This window comes from Procambarus clarkii, chromosome 58 (genome assembly GCF_040958095.1).
Source record: "Procambarus clarkii isolate CNS0578487 chromosome 58, FALCON_Pclarkii_2.0, whole genome shotgun sequence".
Taxonomy (NCBI): Eukaryota; Metazoa; Arthropoda; class Malacostraca; order Decapoda; family Cambaridae; genus Procambarus; species Procambarus clarkii.
This window is the reverse complement of record NC_091207.1, coordinates 34405414-34421893: the sequence shown is the minus strand read 5'-3', so window position 1 is coordinate 34421893 and position 16480 is coordinate 34405414. Positions and strand designations below refer to the sequence as shown.

The window sequence follows — 16480 nt, the reverse complement described above, 5'->3', positions numbered from 1 at the left end:
CTCATTTTTGGTATATCCACACACCCACATATGTCCTTCTCTTGATATACCGACATCATACCTGGTTATAATATACCGTAGATAGTTTGGGTAGATTCCCGCATCTACACCTACACATTTCTAGAAGTAGTAGGGGTAGAAATGTGTAGAGGAGAGTAGAAATAGCCTACGCTATCCTTTTGATATCTTATATGTCTCAATAAACTTACTTAACTTGTTCACTCACATGATATCGTCACCCACACGTGTTAGTGACGAGATTGGCACTCAGCATTCTCTAAGTGCCTAATAGGGTCGTTTAGGGATTATAGAGTGATTACAGAGAGCATAATTCAGGGCTTATGGGAACTTAAGATCATAGAGATTTTTAGATTTATTTACAGCAAGACACTTGGGTAGTGATATCGAGGTTCGCAGAGGAACTAACGAGTTCAGAGGATGTTCGACTGAATTCAGAGTTCGCGACTGAATTCAGAGTTCGCGACTGAATTCAGAGTTCGCGACTGAATTCAGAGTTCGCGACTGAATTCAGAGTTCGCGACTGAATTCAGAGTTCGCGACTGAATTCAGAGTTCGCGACTGAATTCAGAGTTCGCGACTGAATTCAGAGTTCGCGACTGAATTCAGAGTTCGCGACTGAATTCAGAGTTCGCGACTGAATTCAGAGTTCGCGACTGAAATCAGAGTTCGCGACTGAATTCAGAGTTCGCGACTGAATTCAGAGTTCGCGACTGAAATCAGAGTTCGCGACTGAATTCAGAGTTCGCGACTGAATTCAGAGTTCGCGACTGAATTCAGAGTTCGCGACTGAATTCAGAGTTCGCGACTGAATTCAGAGTTCGCGACTGAATTCAGAGTTCGCGACTGAATTCAGAGTTCGCGACTGAACTTAAACTGATTCTCCGACTGAATGGTAGCTCCCCAACACTGAGATCGTTCGACAGTTAGCAAAATGCTGTCTCTAATGGCACTAGAGCAAGTGATATGGGGTCAAGCCGAAGGTCAATGCAGTACTGATACTTGTGATATCTCACATGTACATATATATATACACACACACATACATATATACATTTATATACACATGCAGACGATGAGTTACAATAACCTGGTTGAATATATGATGACCAAAGCACATATGGACCATTATGTAGTCTTGTGGTGACTATATACACACTATTTAGGTGCTTACATATACACACACACATATTGCGGCAGGACAGACATATGTAGCAGGAAAGGAAGGGAGCTATCATGGGAAAGCGTCAAGCCATTACGACTATATAGCACTGGGAAGGGGTCAGGATATGGATTTGGGATGGGACGGTGGGAAAGGAATGGTGCCCAACCATTTATGGACGGTCGGGGATTGAACGCTGTCCTGTATAATGAATATACGTTCATAATCTGTGCCCACACGTTCACATCCTGTACCCACACGTTCATACACTGTACCCACACGTTTATACTCTGTACCTAGACGTTCATACACTGTACCCACACGTTCATACACTGTACCCACACGTTCATACACTGTACCCACACGTTCATAACCTGTACCCACACGTTCACACACTGTACCCACACGTTCATAACCTGTACCCACACGTTCATAACCTGTACCCACACGTTCATACACTGTACCCACACGTTCATACACTGTACCCACACGTTCATACCCTGTACCCACACGTTCATATACTGTACCCACACGTTCATACCCTGTACCCACACGTTCACACACTGTACCCACACGTTCATAACCTGTACCCACACGTTCACACACTGTACCCACACGTTCATATACTGTACCCACACGTTCATACCCTGTACCCACACGTTCACACACTGTACCCACACGTTCATATACTGTACCCACACGTTCACACACTGTACCCACACGTTCACACACTGTACCCACGTTCATACCCTGTACCCACACGTTCACACACTGTACCCACACGTTCACACACTGTACCCACACGTTCACAAACTGTACCCACACGTTCATATACTGTACCCACACGTTCATACCCTGTACCCACACGTTCACACACTGTACCCACACGTTCATACACTGTACCCACACGTTCACACACTGTACCCACACGTTCACACACTGTACCCACACGTTCATATACTGTACCCACACGTTCATACCCTGTACCCACACGTTCACACACTGTACCCACACGTTCACACACTGTACCCACACGTTCACACACTGTACCCACACGTTCATATACTGTACCCACACGTTCATACCCTGTACCCACACGTTCACACACTGTACCCACACGTTCATACACTGTACCCACACGTTCACACACTGTATCCACACGTTCACACACTGTACCCACACGTTCATACACTGTACCCACACGTTCACACACTGTACCCACACGTTCATACACTGTACCCACACGTTCACACACTGTATCCACGCCCCCCACACACTACCCACACACCCACACACATCTCCACACATCCCCACCCCCCTCCCCCACACACCCCCACACACCCCCCACACACCCCCACACACCCCCACACACCCCCCACGTCCCCCACACACCGCCTCGCCGACGCCTGGACACTCACTCGGGCCCCTGAAGAAGGCGGCGCTGCCGAAGCCTGTGTGGCCGGCGGCGTGATAGTGCCTGAGGGCCAGCAGGGACTCCCAGGGGCTCCGCAGTAACACCACCACCTTCCGCGGCGCCCGACCCACCAGGAACCGGAACTCTGTACCACTGTATACCCCGCCCTGGACCTCTGTAGGGGAGGGAGAGTGGTGAGTGGTGAGTGAGGGAGGGGGAGAGAGAGAGAGAGAGAGAGGGAGAGGGAGAGAGAGGGAGGGAAGGAGAAAGAGAGAGAGGAGAGAGAGAGAGAGAGAGAGAGAGAGAGAGAGAGAGAGAGAGAGAGAGAGAGAGAGAGAGAGAGAGGGAGAGGGAGAGGGAGAGGGAGAGAGAGACAAAGACAGAGAGAGAGACAAAGACAGAGAGAGAGACACAGACAGACAGACACGAAGAGGAGGGGCGAGACAGAAGAAGAGAGAGTAAGGAAGAGGAACAAAAAGAAGGAAAGAGAGAAGGAACAGGTGAGAGAGAAGGGGGGGGGCTGGTGGAGCGGGGAAGATAGGAGAAGATAGGTAGACCCGAGCATCGCCGGGTCTTATATAGTTTCCTATATATACATATAATAATGCCGGTTGTCGGGGACAGGAAGCCTATATATATATATATATAGGCTCATGGAAGCTCGTCTAGGGGTCAACTACTGACCCTTCTCAGGATGCAACCCACAACAGTATCCTGTCTCCAGTTACTGTTAGGTGTATAGGGGCATCAGGTGAAAGGAAACGTGCCCAACTCTTTCAGTACTGACCGGGGGATTGAGCCCGGGTCACTCGGTTGTGAGTCCAGCACGTAGACTACTGTGCTATATGTATGTACGAAATTTTAATTAAAAGTGCCGAGATCTTGGCTTCCGTCGAGACGATTGTGCACGGACACTATACATGTGTGTGTATGTATGGTGCCACTATACATGTGTGTGTATGTGTGGTGGCACTATACATGTGTGTGTATGTATGGTGCCACTATACATGTGTGTGTATGTGTGGTGGTCACTATACATGTGTGTATATGTGTGGTGGCACTATACATGTGTGTGTATGTATGGTGCCACTATACATGTGTGTGTATGTGTGGTGGCACTATACATGTGTGTATATGTGTGGTGGCACTATACATGTGTGTATGTGTGGTGGCACTATACATGTGTGTATGTGTGGTGGCACTATACATGTGTGTATATATGTGTAGTGGCACTATACATGTGTGTGTATGTATGGTGCCACTATACATGTGTGTGTATGTGTGGTGGTCACTATACATGTGTGTATATGTGTGGTGGCACTATACATGTGTGTATATGTGTGGTGGCACTATACATGTGTGTATATATGTGTAGTGGCACTATACATGTGTGTGTATGTATGGTGCCACTATACATGTGTGTGTATGTGTGGTGGCACTATACATGTGTGTGTATGTGTGGTGGCACTATACATGTGTGTGTATGTGTGGTGCCACTATACATGTGTGTATATGTATGGTGACACTATACATGTGTGTATATGTGTGGTGGCACTATACATGTGTGTGTATGTGTGGTGGCACTATACATGTGTGTATATGTATGGTGACACTATACATGTGTGTATATGTGTGGTGGCACTATACATGTGTGTGTATGTGTGGTGGCACTATACATGTGTGTATATGTATGGTGACACTATACATGTGTGTATATGTGTGGTGGCACTATACATGTGTGTGTATGTGTGGTGGCACTATACATGTGTGTATATGTATGGTGACACTATACATGTGTGTATATGTGTGGTGGCACTATACATGTGTGTGGTGGCACTATACATGTGTGTGTATGTGTGGTGACACTATACATGTGTGTGTATGTGTGGTGGCACTATACATGTGTGTGTATATATGTATAGTGGCACTATACATGTGTGTCTATATGTGAGTGGTGGCACTATACATGTGTGTATATGTGTGTGGTGGCACTATACATGTGTGTATATGTGTGTGGTGGCAAAACTGCTTTATAAGTCCGAGGTCTTTAAATAGCCAACACCTTGGATATAGCACTTAAACACCACCTGTGTAATATTTAAATAGGAGAATTCCGGGTTCGAATCCCTGGCGGGACAGATATGATTGGGCACATTTCCTTTCACCTAATACCTCTGTTCACCTAGCAGTGGAGTAGGTACTCAGGAGTTAGTCAGGGGGGGGGGGACCTCGATAAAAGCCAAGACGCGTATGAATACACTCTGGCTTCCTGTCCCCGACACGATGACTTAAACTATAGGAGACAAGATGGCCAACCGTACCCTCTGGCAGCATGGGGAAACTGTGGGTCTTCTGGAGCAGCGTTGTTCCTTGGCGGTAGCCGTCTCGCTCTCCCAGGAACCCTGCACGAAGAAGGAGTTATCAGAAGCGCTATAGTTATATAGTTATATAGTACTGGCTGTATAGCACATGGTATGGTTATATAGCACATGGTATTGATTGTTCAATAAACCCCTGAACTATATGTTTAACACATCTCTAACCCTGTCCATGGAGGACAGAAGAAAATGTATATATGCTGGTTAGCATTGTAAATGTCTGGCCACGCCTGTGGTAGAAAATAATAATGAATAAAAAAAGCACATGGTATGGTTATATAGCACTGGCTATATAGCACATGGGATGGTTATATAGCACTTGGGGGGGATATGAGGACAAGGAACTGGGGCATATGCTTGAAGGGAAAGAAAGGTACCAACCACTTGGGCTGTCGGAGGATCGAACTCCGGCCTGTAAGAAGCAAGGTCGACGCAATACTGACCAAGTGTAGTAAGAATAATATGAGGTTGTTATTAACTTAAATAAAAGATAAATGCAAAAAGACTGATTTTTTAAAGTTATAATATTGGTTAAATTTTGAGATCTATAATAGAACGAGACCATACAATAACGACCTTGGCATCAAGGCCACACTTTCAGGTAAATCACAGGCATAATGTTACTGAAGCCAACATACAAGCCGTAAGTATGCTTGTATACACTGTATGTGTAAGCAACATACACTAACCTAACACACAGAAAGCACAATTGCGTGATGCATCAAATGAACAAATCCCCAAGGGTTCGAATCCTCGTCACGGCCCTTGTGGATTTGTACACTACCTAAGATAAAATTGAGTAACACTTTTGGGGGCCAGCCAGAGGCTTAGGGCCCGCCCGGAGAGTCTAATTCAACTTTTTAACTCTCCAAGATTACATCTGAAGCCTCGTAGCTCACAAAATTAAGGCTCAGAGGCTAATATATTCCCATCATCTTAGTCCCTATGCACGGACACGTGGAAATATATCAGCCCGGACACGGGGAAATATATCAGCCCGGACACGTGGAAATATATCAGCCCGGACACGTGGAAATATATCAGCCCGGACACGGGGAAATATATCAGCCCGGACACGTGGAAATATATCAGCCCGGACACGGGGAAGTATATCAGCACGGACACGGGGAAATATATCAGCCCGGACACGGGGAAATATATCAGCCCGGACACGGGGAAATATATCAGCACGGACACGGGGAAATATATCAGCCCGGACACGGGGAAGTATATCAGCACGGACACGGGGAAATATATCAGCCCGGACACGGGGAAATATATCAGCCCGGACACGGGGAAATATATCAGCACGGACACGGGGAAATATATCAGCCCGGACACGGGGAAATATATCAGCCCGGACACGGGGAAATATATCAGCACGGACACGGGGAAGTATATCAGCCCGGACACGGGGAAATATATCAGCCCGGACACGGGGAAGTATATCAGCCCGGACACGGGGAAATATATCAGCCCGGACACGGGGAAATATATCAGCCCGGACACGGGGAAATATATCAGCCCGGACACGTGGAAATATATCAGCCCGGACACGTGGAAATATATCAGCCCGGACACGGGGAAGTATATCAGCCCGGACACGGGGAAATATATCAGCCCGGACACGGGGAAGTATATCAGCACGGACACGGGGAAATATATCAGCCCGGACACGGGGAAATATATCAGCCCGGACACGGGGAAATATATCAGCCCGGACACGGGGAAGTATATCAGCACGGACACGGGGAAATATATCAGCCCGGACACGGGGAAATATTGGACTTATTAAAAAAAATATATTTCTGGCCTCCTGGTGAAGGGTGAAGGCATTTATATATAGCGTTGTGGTTCGAACAAAATTCGTCAGTGAAGCACTTGTTCCGGAAGTGTTCGAAAGTCAACAGTTGTGAGTCGTGTGTAAACCGTTTTTCATTCATTAACGGGGGGGGGGGGGGGGTTGGCGAGTGCATGGACTCACTTTTGGGTCTTTGTTAGGAGGACGGGCTGCTTTGTTAGGAGGACGGGCTGCTTTGTTAGGAGGACGGGCTGCTTTGTTTGGAGGACGGGCTGATTTATAGAATTGTGGTTCGAACAGAGGACGTGAGCTGAAGCATTTGTTTCGGAAGGGTTCGGACGACATCAGTTGTGAATCGTGTGTAAACCTCTTTTCATTGATAAACAAGGGGTTTGGCGGCTGGATTAACGAGCTTGAATCTTTGTATGAGAGGACGGGCTGCTCTTTAACAGACACAACTGCACGACTAAGGTAAACCGACCGAAGCGTGTGACTGAGGTTTGAGCCTAGTGATTCAAGAGGCTTCGAGACAGATGAACCCGCCGGTGCTGAAGCCGGAGCTGGACAGTATGCAAGTAAGTGACGTTGTAGGATGACGCGACGGGAACTCCTCTCAACCTCTTTACAAATCCATTGTGTTAAAGGATACGCCGTAGCCTACTCTGCTCGAACTTTTGAAATCGAGTTTAGCAGTTCAAGCACCTAAAAAGGTAAATAACACTAGTTCCTATAATCCAGCGGAAACGAGCAGCATTGGCGGCCAATCTATCCACGGGCCGCCGCCAAATCAACACATTGTAACAACATTTTTATTCCTGGGTGACAAGTGTTATTTACTAGAGTTGCGTGGTGACCCCCGGGCACGTCGGACGTTCCTGAGGTCTCTCTGCTCCTGGCTAGTGTTTACGTTGGGTGATTGCTGTAACGTAACGTCAGTGTAACCTATTCAATACAACCCAGCCTTGTGTGCCCTACTCTAGTGTTACCTAAAAAAAAAGTGTTTCCTAGTTAATGTAACATAATTTAACCAAGTTAATAAAGTATCTGAAGTTTAACTAAATCAAACTTGGCATGATTCAATCTTGCTTAATGGAATCTAAGACCATATAATAAAAAGAACACCGCGGCTTTTGTGTGCATAACCTGGTCATATATCGCTGCCTTAGTCTTGTTCTCTTAATGTTTTGTTGTGAATGAGTTAAGATAAATGGAGAAAAAGAGTCCCAGAAGTTCCATCTGTACCGAATGTGTTTGCAGATTGAAATTTGCTTTTAGTATTATTTTAAAGGCGGTAATATAAGGCGTAACTGGTTTCGGTTTGGTGTGACCTCGGGGCCCATGCCGTAAACTGTTCAGCTGGCATAAAAGTTTGACAATATCTGGTACAGTCCACCCGATATTAGGATCCGGGATAATATTAGGTCCTTCAGAATGGGCAACCAGTATGAACCATATTGACAATGGTGCGGTCCACCGGTTCATACTGAAAGTTCAGCGACTTCAAGTTCTCTGGGTGGGCCAGTAGAAACACCTCTGCCTTTACTAGAGTGAAATTTGCATTTGAATTTTGGGATGGAAGGCCTGGGACTATCTGGACAATTGCTGCAATGTTTAATGCCTGTAATACCTATTGACTTGTAAATAGATTTATAATTATATGTACGATATTTTGTTAACACTAATGTTATTGAGAATAATAATAGGTGCCAAAACATTATTTATTATTTTGATTTTGTATCGTGTGTTCAGAACTAAGGTTTACTTGCTGGGTGGTCAGTAAACTATACAGCATTGATAACCATAAGCCAAATTCCAACCCAAAATTATATACTGTTTACTGTTTGGATAATACTGTAAGTAGGAAAGACATTGTTAGTAGCCATGTCTGAATTATGCTTCTAACGTCCAACACAGTCTGTAAATTCACCCAAATACTCTTGATCAAGCCACTTGACCTACTTCTATGGTCAAATAATGTGTAATAATAATAATAATGACTTGTACTTCAATATTTTCTAATGTATATTTTCCTTGCGTTCAGTAGCAGCTATACTTGTGTCGCAGAGAGGTACGGCGAGCGCTGTACCTGCTCCCTGGATATATTGGTAACTGTCCGAATAAAACTTTCCGGGGAAAGTCGTTCACAGTTCAGATAGATTTTCCAGCCTCTATTTGATCACTGAATTATTGTAGCCGTAATGCGCGCAACCAGTCCATTTGTGAGTGGTTGAATATTCATAATGTCCCTGCACGGGGATTATACACTTCGGTAAAACTAGGACATGATGGCCGGGTTACGACCGGTCTAGATCATTACCAGAGATGACTGGATTAGTCCAGCTCTCATGTACGATTTTAGTCCAGGTTTTCTGGGGAAAATTTACAATTATTATTATTTTATTAATATTATTATTGAGAATCAATTGGAGCTATGCAGAGGATTCTAACCTGCATCATGGGTACTCCCAAACACACGCCTTAAACCACTGACGCATGATACTCTATAAGTAATGTACCCTGGGATTCTCACGAATCCACAACTGCAAGCTCTTTTTAGGGGATATAAGTTAGTATTTATTTGGTAATAAATTTTTATATGGTGGAATAGGCTACCAGTTAGCATTGCTGAGATAACAAAAGTTTAACAGGTATCAAAATGCATGTCCTGGGTATATCTCTCAGATATACCCAGAACATTTATTTATTTATATACAAGAAGGTACATTGGGTTTGTGAGAATACATAGCATAGTATTTACAATCTTGTAAAGCCACTAGTACGCGCAGCGTTTCGGGCAGGTCCTTCATCTAACAGATAATTTTAAGTAGGTAAATTCTAGCAGAATTAATAAAATGAAAACAAATACATTGCAAGAAAAAAAAATGAGATGAGAGAGATTAGTAAGTATATTAAAGCACATTGGTATATTAAAGCTCTGATTGATTACATTGACAGCTTGATTGGTAATTTAAACAAGATTAATAGACATGTATTAATCTTCCTGTACGATCTTTTCCGTTGCCTCTACTGAGGCAATGCGCATGTCCTAGGGTTAATTTGTTGCATTTTGTCTGGAAAGGTGAGTTTATTGAGCAGCGCCACTCATCCTGTGAGTGAACACACCGCATAGTGACAGTATTGGGCAGCGCCACTCATCCTGTGAGTGGACACACCGCCATAGTGACAGTATTGGGCAGCGCCACTCATCCTGTGAGTGAACACACCGCCATAGTGACAGTATTGGGCAGCGCCACTCATCCTGTGAGTGAACACACCGCCATAGTGACAGTATTGGGCAGCGCCACTCATCCTGTGAGTGAACACACCGCCATAGTGACAGTATTGGGCAGCGTCACTCATCCTGTGAGTGAACACACCGCCATAGTGACAGTATTGGGCAGCGCCACTCATCCTGTGAGTGAACACACCGCCATAGTGACAGTATTGGGCAGCGTCACTCATCCTGTGAGTGAACACACCGCCATAGTGACAGTATTGGGCAGCGTCACTCATCCTGTGAGTGAACACACCGCCATAGTGACAGTATTGGGCAGCGCCACTCATCCTGTGAGTGAACACACCGCCATAGTGACAGTATTGGGCAGCGCCACTCATCCTGTGAGTGAACACACCGCCATAGTGACAGTATTGGTCAGCGCCACTCATCCTGTGAGTGAACACACCGCCATAGTGACAGTATTGGGCAGCGCCACTCATCCTGTGAGTGAACACACCGCCATAGTGACAGTATTGGTCAGCGCCACTCATCCTGTGAGTGGACACACCGCCATAGTGACAGTATTGGGCAGCGCCACTCATCCTGTGAGTGAACACACCGCCATAGTGACAGTATTGGTCAGCGCCACTCATCCTGTGAGTGGACACACCGCCATAGTGACAGTATTGGGCAGCGCCACTCATCCTGTGAGTGAACACACCGCCATAGTGACAGTATTGGTCAGCGCCACTCATCCTGTGAGTGAACACACCGCCATAGTGACAGTATTGGGCAGCGCCACTCATCCTGTGAGTGAACACACCGCCATAGTGACAGTATTGGGCAGCGTCACTCATCCTGTGAGTGAACACACACGCCATAGTGACAGTATTGGGCAGCGCCACTCATCCTGTGAGTGAACACACCGCCATAGTGACAGTATTGGGCAGCGCCACTCATCCTGTGAGTGAACACACCGCCATAGTGACAGTATTGGGCAGCGCCACTCATCTGTGAGTGAACACACCGCCATAGTGACAGTATTGGGCAGCGCCACTCATCCTGTGATGAACACAGTAGTGACAGTAACACACACCGCCATAGTGACGTATTGGTCAGCGCCACTCATCCTGTGAGTGAACACACCGCCATAGTGACAGTATGGTCAGCGCCACTCATCCTGTGAGTGAACACACCGCCATAGTGACAGTATTGGTCAGCGCCACTCATCCTGTGAGTGGACACACACCGCCATAGTGACAGTATTGGGCAGCGCCACTCATCCTGTGAGTGAACACACCGCCATAGTGACAGTATTGGTCAGCGCCACTCATCCTGTGAGTGGACACACACGCCATAGTGACAGTATTGGGCAGCGCCACTCATCCTGTGAGTGAACACACAGCCATAGTGAACACGCCATAGTGACAGTATTGGTCAGCGCCACTCATCCTGTGAGTGAACACACCGCCATAGTGACAGTATTGGGCAGCGCCACTCATCCTGTGAGTGAACACACCGCCATAGTGACAGTATTGGTCAGCGCCACTCATCCTGTGAGTGGACACACCGCCATAGTGACAGTATTGGGCAGCGCCACTCATCCTGTGAGTGAACACACACCGCCATAGTGACAGTATTGGGCAGCGCCACTCATCCTGTGAGTGAACACACCGCCATAGTGACAGTATTGGGCAGCGCCACTCATCCTGTGAGTGAACACACCGCCATAGTGACAGTATTGGTCAGCGCCACTCATCCTGTGAGTGGACACACCGCCATAGTGACAGTATTGGGCAGCGGCACTCATCCTGTGAGTGAACACACCGCCATAGTGACAGTATTGGGCAGCGCCACTCATCCTGTGAGTGGACACACCACCATAGTGACAGTATTGGTCAGCGCCACTCATCCTGTGAGTGGACACACCGCCATAGTGACAGTATTGGGCAGCGGCACTCATCCTGTGAGTGAACACACCGCCATAGTGACAGTATTGGGCAGCGCCACTCATCCTGTGAGTGGACACACCGCCATAGTGACAGTATTGGGCAGCGCCACTCATCCTGTGAGTGGACACACCGCCATAGTGACAGTATTGGGCAGCGCCACTCATCCTGTGAGTGGACACACCGCCATAGTGACAGTATTGGGCAGCGCCACTCATCCTGTGAGTGACACACCGCCATAGTGACAGTATTGGGCAGCGCCACTCATCCTGTGAGTGAACACACCGCCATAGTGACAGTATTGGGCAGCGCCACTCATCCTGTGAGTGAACACACCGCCATAGTGACAGTATTGGTCAGCGCCACTCATCCTGTGAGTGGACACACCGCCATAGTGACAGTATTGGGCAGCGCCACTCATCCTGTGAGTGGACACACCGCCCACTATATTGCAACCGATGAGGCTGCAAGCACTGGTGGCCAAGAAAAAGTGATACAAACCCCGCAAGATAACGTAAGTTTGGGATTTGGTAAATGTTAAACGTCTTATCTGATAAACTGTTCACCTGAGACAGTTAGCCAAGTCCCAGCTGCGTGTGGGAACAAGTGACAGGATAAACACCCCCAGAGAGTTTTCTTTCTATCAGGGGTTGTTGTACATGTTGCTATGGCGGTGTGTCCACTCACAGGATGAGTGGCGCTGCCCAATACTGTCACTATGGCGGTGTGTCCACTCACAGGATGAGTGGCGCTGCCCAATACTGTCACTATGGCGGTGTGTCCACTCACAGGATGAGTGGCGCTGTCCAATACTGTCACTATGGCGGTGTGTCCACTCACAGGATGAGTGGCGCTGCCCAATACTGTCACTATGGCGGTGTGTCCACTCACAGGATGAGTGGCGCTGCCCAATACTGTCACTATGGCGGTGTGTCCACTCACAGGATGAGTGGCGCTGCCCAATACTGTCACTATGGCGGTGTGTCCACTCACAGGATGAGTGGCGCTGCCCAATACTGTCACTATGGCGGTGTGTCCACTCACAGGATGAGTGGCGCTGTCCAATACTGTCACTATGGCGGTGTGTCCACTAACAGGATGAGTGGCGCTGCCCAATACTGTCACTATGGCGGTGTGTCCACTCACAGGATGAGTGGCGCTACTTAATACTGTCACTATGGCGGTGTGTCCAGTCACAGGATGAGTGGCGCTGCCCAATACTGTCACTATGGCGGTGTGTCCACTAACAGGATGAGTGACGCTGCCCAATACTATCACTATGGCGGTGTGTCCACTAACAGGATGAGTGGCGCTGCTTAATACTGTCACTATGGCGGTGTGTCCAGTCACAGGATGAGTGGCGCTGCCCAATACTGTCACTATGGCGGTGTGTCCACTCACAGGATGAGTGGCACTGCCCAATACTGTCACTACGGCGGTGTGTTCACTCACAGGATGAGTGGCGCTGCCCAATACTGTCACTATGGCGGTGTGTCCACTCACAGGATGAGTGACGCTGCTCAATACTGTCACTATGGCGGTGTGTTCACTCACAGGATGAGTGACGCTGCCCAATACTGTCACTATGGCGGTGTGTCCACTCACAGGATGAGTGGCGCTGCCATTGTAACCCGTCCTCTTAAAAATAACGTCACTTTTGGCTCGTATGCTCACTATGGCCAAATTTGGACGTAATTTGAAATGAAATCAACTCACAAAAGTGACGTACTGTCCCGTTTTCTGTTTGTGTCGTCCGGCTTACTCGGTAAGGTTAGAAGAGGAAACTTTCAATTAACATTTTTCATAACTTTTGAAACTTTATGAAAATTTCCTGCCCACCTAACCTTTCAGAGGACCCTTAACTTACTGTTGTTGAAAAAAAACAAATCCCAAATATATTTTCATTTTCAAATTACATCCACTTTCGGCCATACGGGTAAACGGCCAAAAGCGACGTTATTTTTAAGGCATGGAGTGAAGTGTTTACAGCAACATTCACTCTGCATGCGTTGAGGCAATGTGGTTCTTAATACAGGCTTTTTAATTTCCGTTTTGAAAGACTTTATTCATAATTACAGTGTACGCTGCTCCAGCCCTGTCATTAGTAGGGTTAGATGAACCATAAGTGAAGGTTTTTATCTAATTAATTTCTGACTATTAATTTCCTCGAGATAATTATGACGCATTTCTTGTGGTATCATGTTTGGAGTTTTTTACGTTGTCATTTCTCATTATAGTCTTACATGGTTCTCTCAAGGAGGTCGAGGTCTTTGAGGTAGCAGACTGATCGGTGATGCACTTTTTTGTTTTTCCTGTTTCCTACTGTATCACAGAAATGATTTTTATTCTTGGCAATATTGTGATGAGGGTCTCTGGCTATCTTAATTGCAAGTTTAATATTCAGTTTAATAAGTCTGCTTTCAAGACTGAGGGGAGACGGCTCATCTTGTAGATTAGATTGGCAGTTTCTGGGACTCTAAGAATGACTGCCATGGCTTCATTTTGTATGCTTTCAAGTATTGTTTATGTCCCTTGGGGAGTACGTGTATCAGAGTGGCCCAGTGCTGCGTAGTCTATGACGGAGCGCACATTGGCTGCGCACATATTTTAAATACAACAATAGATGCCTCATGCCTATTCCAGGACATGAGTTTCAGGGTCCTGAGATGACTTTTACATGTCCAGAGGAGTTGATCAAGCTCCTCGTTTCCTTGTTAGAAGTGACAGTAGTTCCAAGGTACCCCGATAGTGATCAAGCCACTCGTGTTGCACAATTTAGTTATAGGTCTTCCTTTTCCAGTGTGACGACGGAAACGCCAGTTTCTCAAACTTTGCTGAAATTTGTTTAAGTCGTGAACACTAAAGACAGCAAACCCGAAACACACAATCTCGCGCAGATAAAAAAAATAATAATAAGCTTTTGCCACGGTCATAGGTCTAGTTCTTTAACTTGGATCTTTCGGAAGAGTCATACACCACTGATGATTTGAAACTGCGGCTTGAGTTACTACAGGCAGTAGGCGTGGTGGAAGTACAGGCTACAGGAACATTCAGAACGCCTGGGTAGCCTCGCATATTAATGGAGAACGCGTAACAAAAACAAGAAATTTTAAATTAATCTCAAGTCCTGGAACATCTGTCATGTCAGTAGATATGTGGGTGACACTGAGGAGATGCTGGACTGTCACCATGACATGACAGCAGTTTTGTAATGACAGTCATACATAACCCCCCCCCCATGTTGTAAACTCGAGGAGCCTCAACGCAATCACCCTTATATTGTAAACCCAGAACGCCTCAACTTAGGTAACTTTTGATAGAGGATTGAAGGTCAAGATTCCTTTCGCCTTATGTGATTATCGCGGAGCAAGATAAGCGTTACAAGCGTTGGATATTGCGTCATGATGTGTCCGGCAGACTTTGGAAATGTTTTGACAGCTTCGAGACAAATATATGTTTGACAAATTTCTCTCCCTGTCCATGGAGGACAGAAGAAAATGTATATATGGTGGTTAGCATTGTTAATGTGTGGCCACATCTGTGGTAGAAAATAATAACAGTAAAAAAAAAAGTGGAGGACCAGGCACGGGGAGAGAGGAGAGCCAGGCACGGTGCCCCGGGGGAGAGGGCTGCTAGGCACAGTGCCCCGGGGGAGAGGGCTGCTAGGCACGGTGCCCCGGGGGAGAGGGCTGCTAGGCACAGTGCCCCGGGGGAGAGGGCTGCTAGGCACAGTGCCCCGGGGGAGAGGAGGACCAGGCACAGTGCCCCGGGGAGGAGAGCCACTAACCTCTGAGTGCCAGGATCTCATCATGATAGACGGAGCCGGTGAAGACGCCAGTGAGAGTCTCTGCCAGGTACCGGAGCCAGGTGTTGCCGGCCCCGGGGAAGGACGCCAGGGGTATGAGCGGCGTCCGGCCTCCCACCAGGAACCTGCCATACGTCATACATTACTACTAAAATATACGTAAATATACACAAGACTGTCCTAGGCAATACAGTACAATCCAAACGGTACTTGGAAATATAGTCCCATCTATAAACACTTAGTAATATAAAAATCTGTTGTAAGTTAGATTAATCTTCTTATAGAGAAGTCGAATCAACGGTTCTCCTTTTTTTCAGGTAAATTATAATGTAATATCCAGGCTGTAGAGGTGTGTTGTGATGTTGTGTTGAGGTGTGTGGTTGTGGTTTAGTTTTATGGTGCACACAGTGTGATGTTGTAATGGGATGTTTGGTTATGCAGTGTGAAGGTATAAGAGTTATGTTGTAATATGAGGTTGTATTATAGCTTTGTAACTCGAGTGGTGAATGTAATTTGCTTGTGTAAGCTGGGATGTTGCTGTACATGGGAAGGGGATTGTGTTATTGGTTGGGTCATGGTATAGTTTGATGGTTTAGAATGCTGGTGATAGTTGAGTAAGTGTTTTTTGGGGGGGAATGTGTTGTACTGATGGGAGTGCAACCCGTCCTCTTAAAAATAACGTCGCTTTTCGCTCGTATGCGCGCTATGGCCAAAAGTGGACGTAATTTGAAATGAA

At 46.7% G+C, this 16480-nt stretch overlaps 1 long non-coding RNA gene across 1 annotated transcript; it reads right to left on the bottom strand.

Moving 5' to 3' along the window:
• Nucleotides 1–2604: 2604 nt before the first annotated feature.
• Nucleotides 2605–15866, bottom strand: LOC138353497 (uncharacterized). The gene is made up of 3 exons (XR_011223180.1): nt 15727–15866; nt 4916–4996; nt 2605–2769 (listed from the first exon to the last, which is right to left on the bottom strand). It is a non-coding gene; the product is annotated as an uncharacterized lncRNA (long non-coding RNA).
• Nucleotides 15867–16480: the final 614 nt, after the last annotated feature.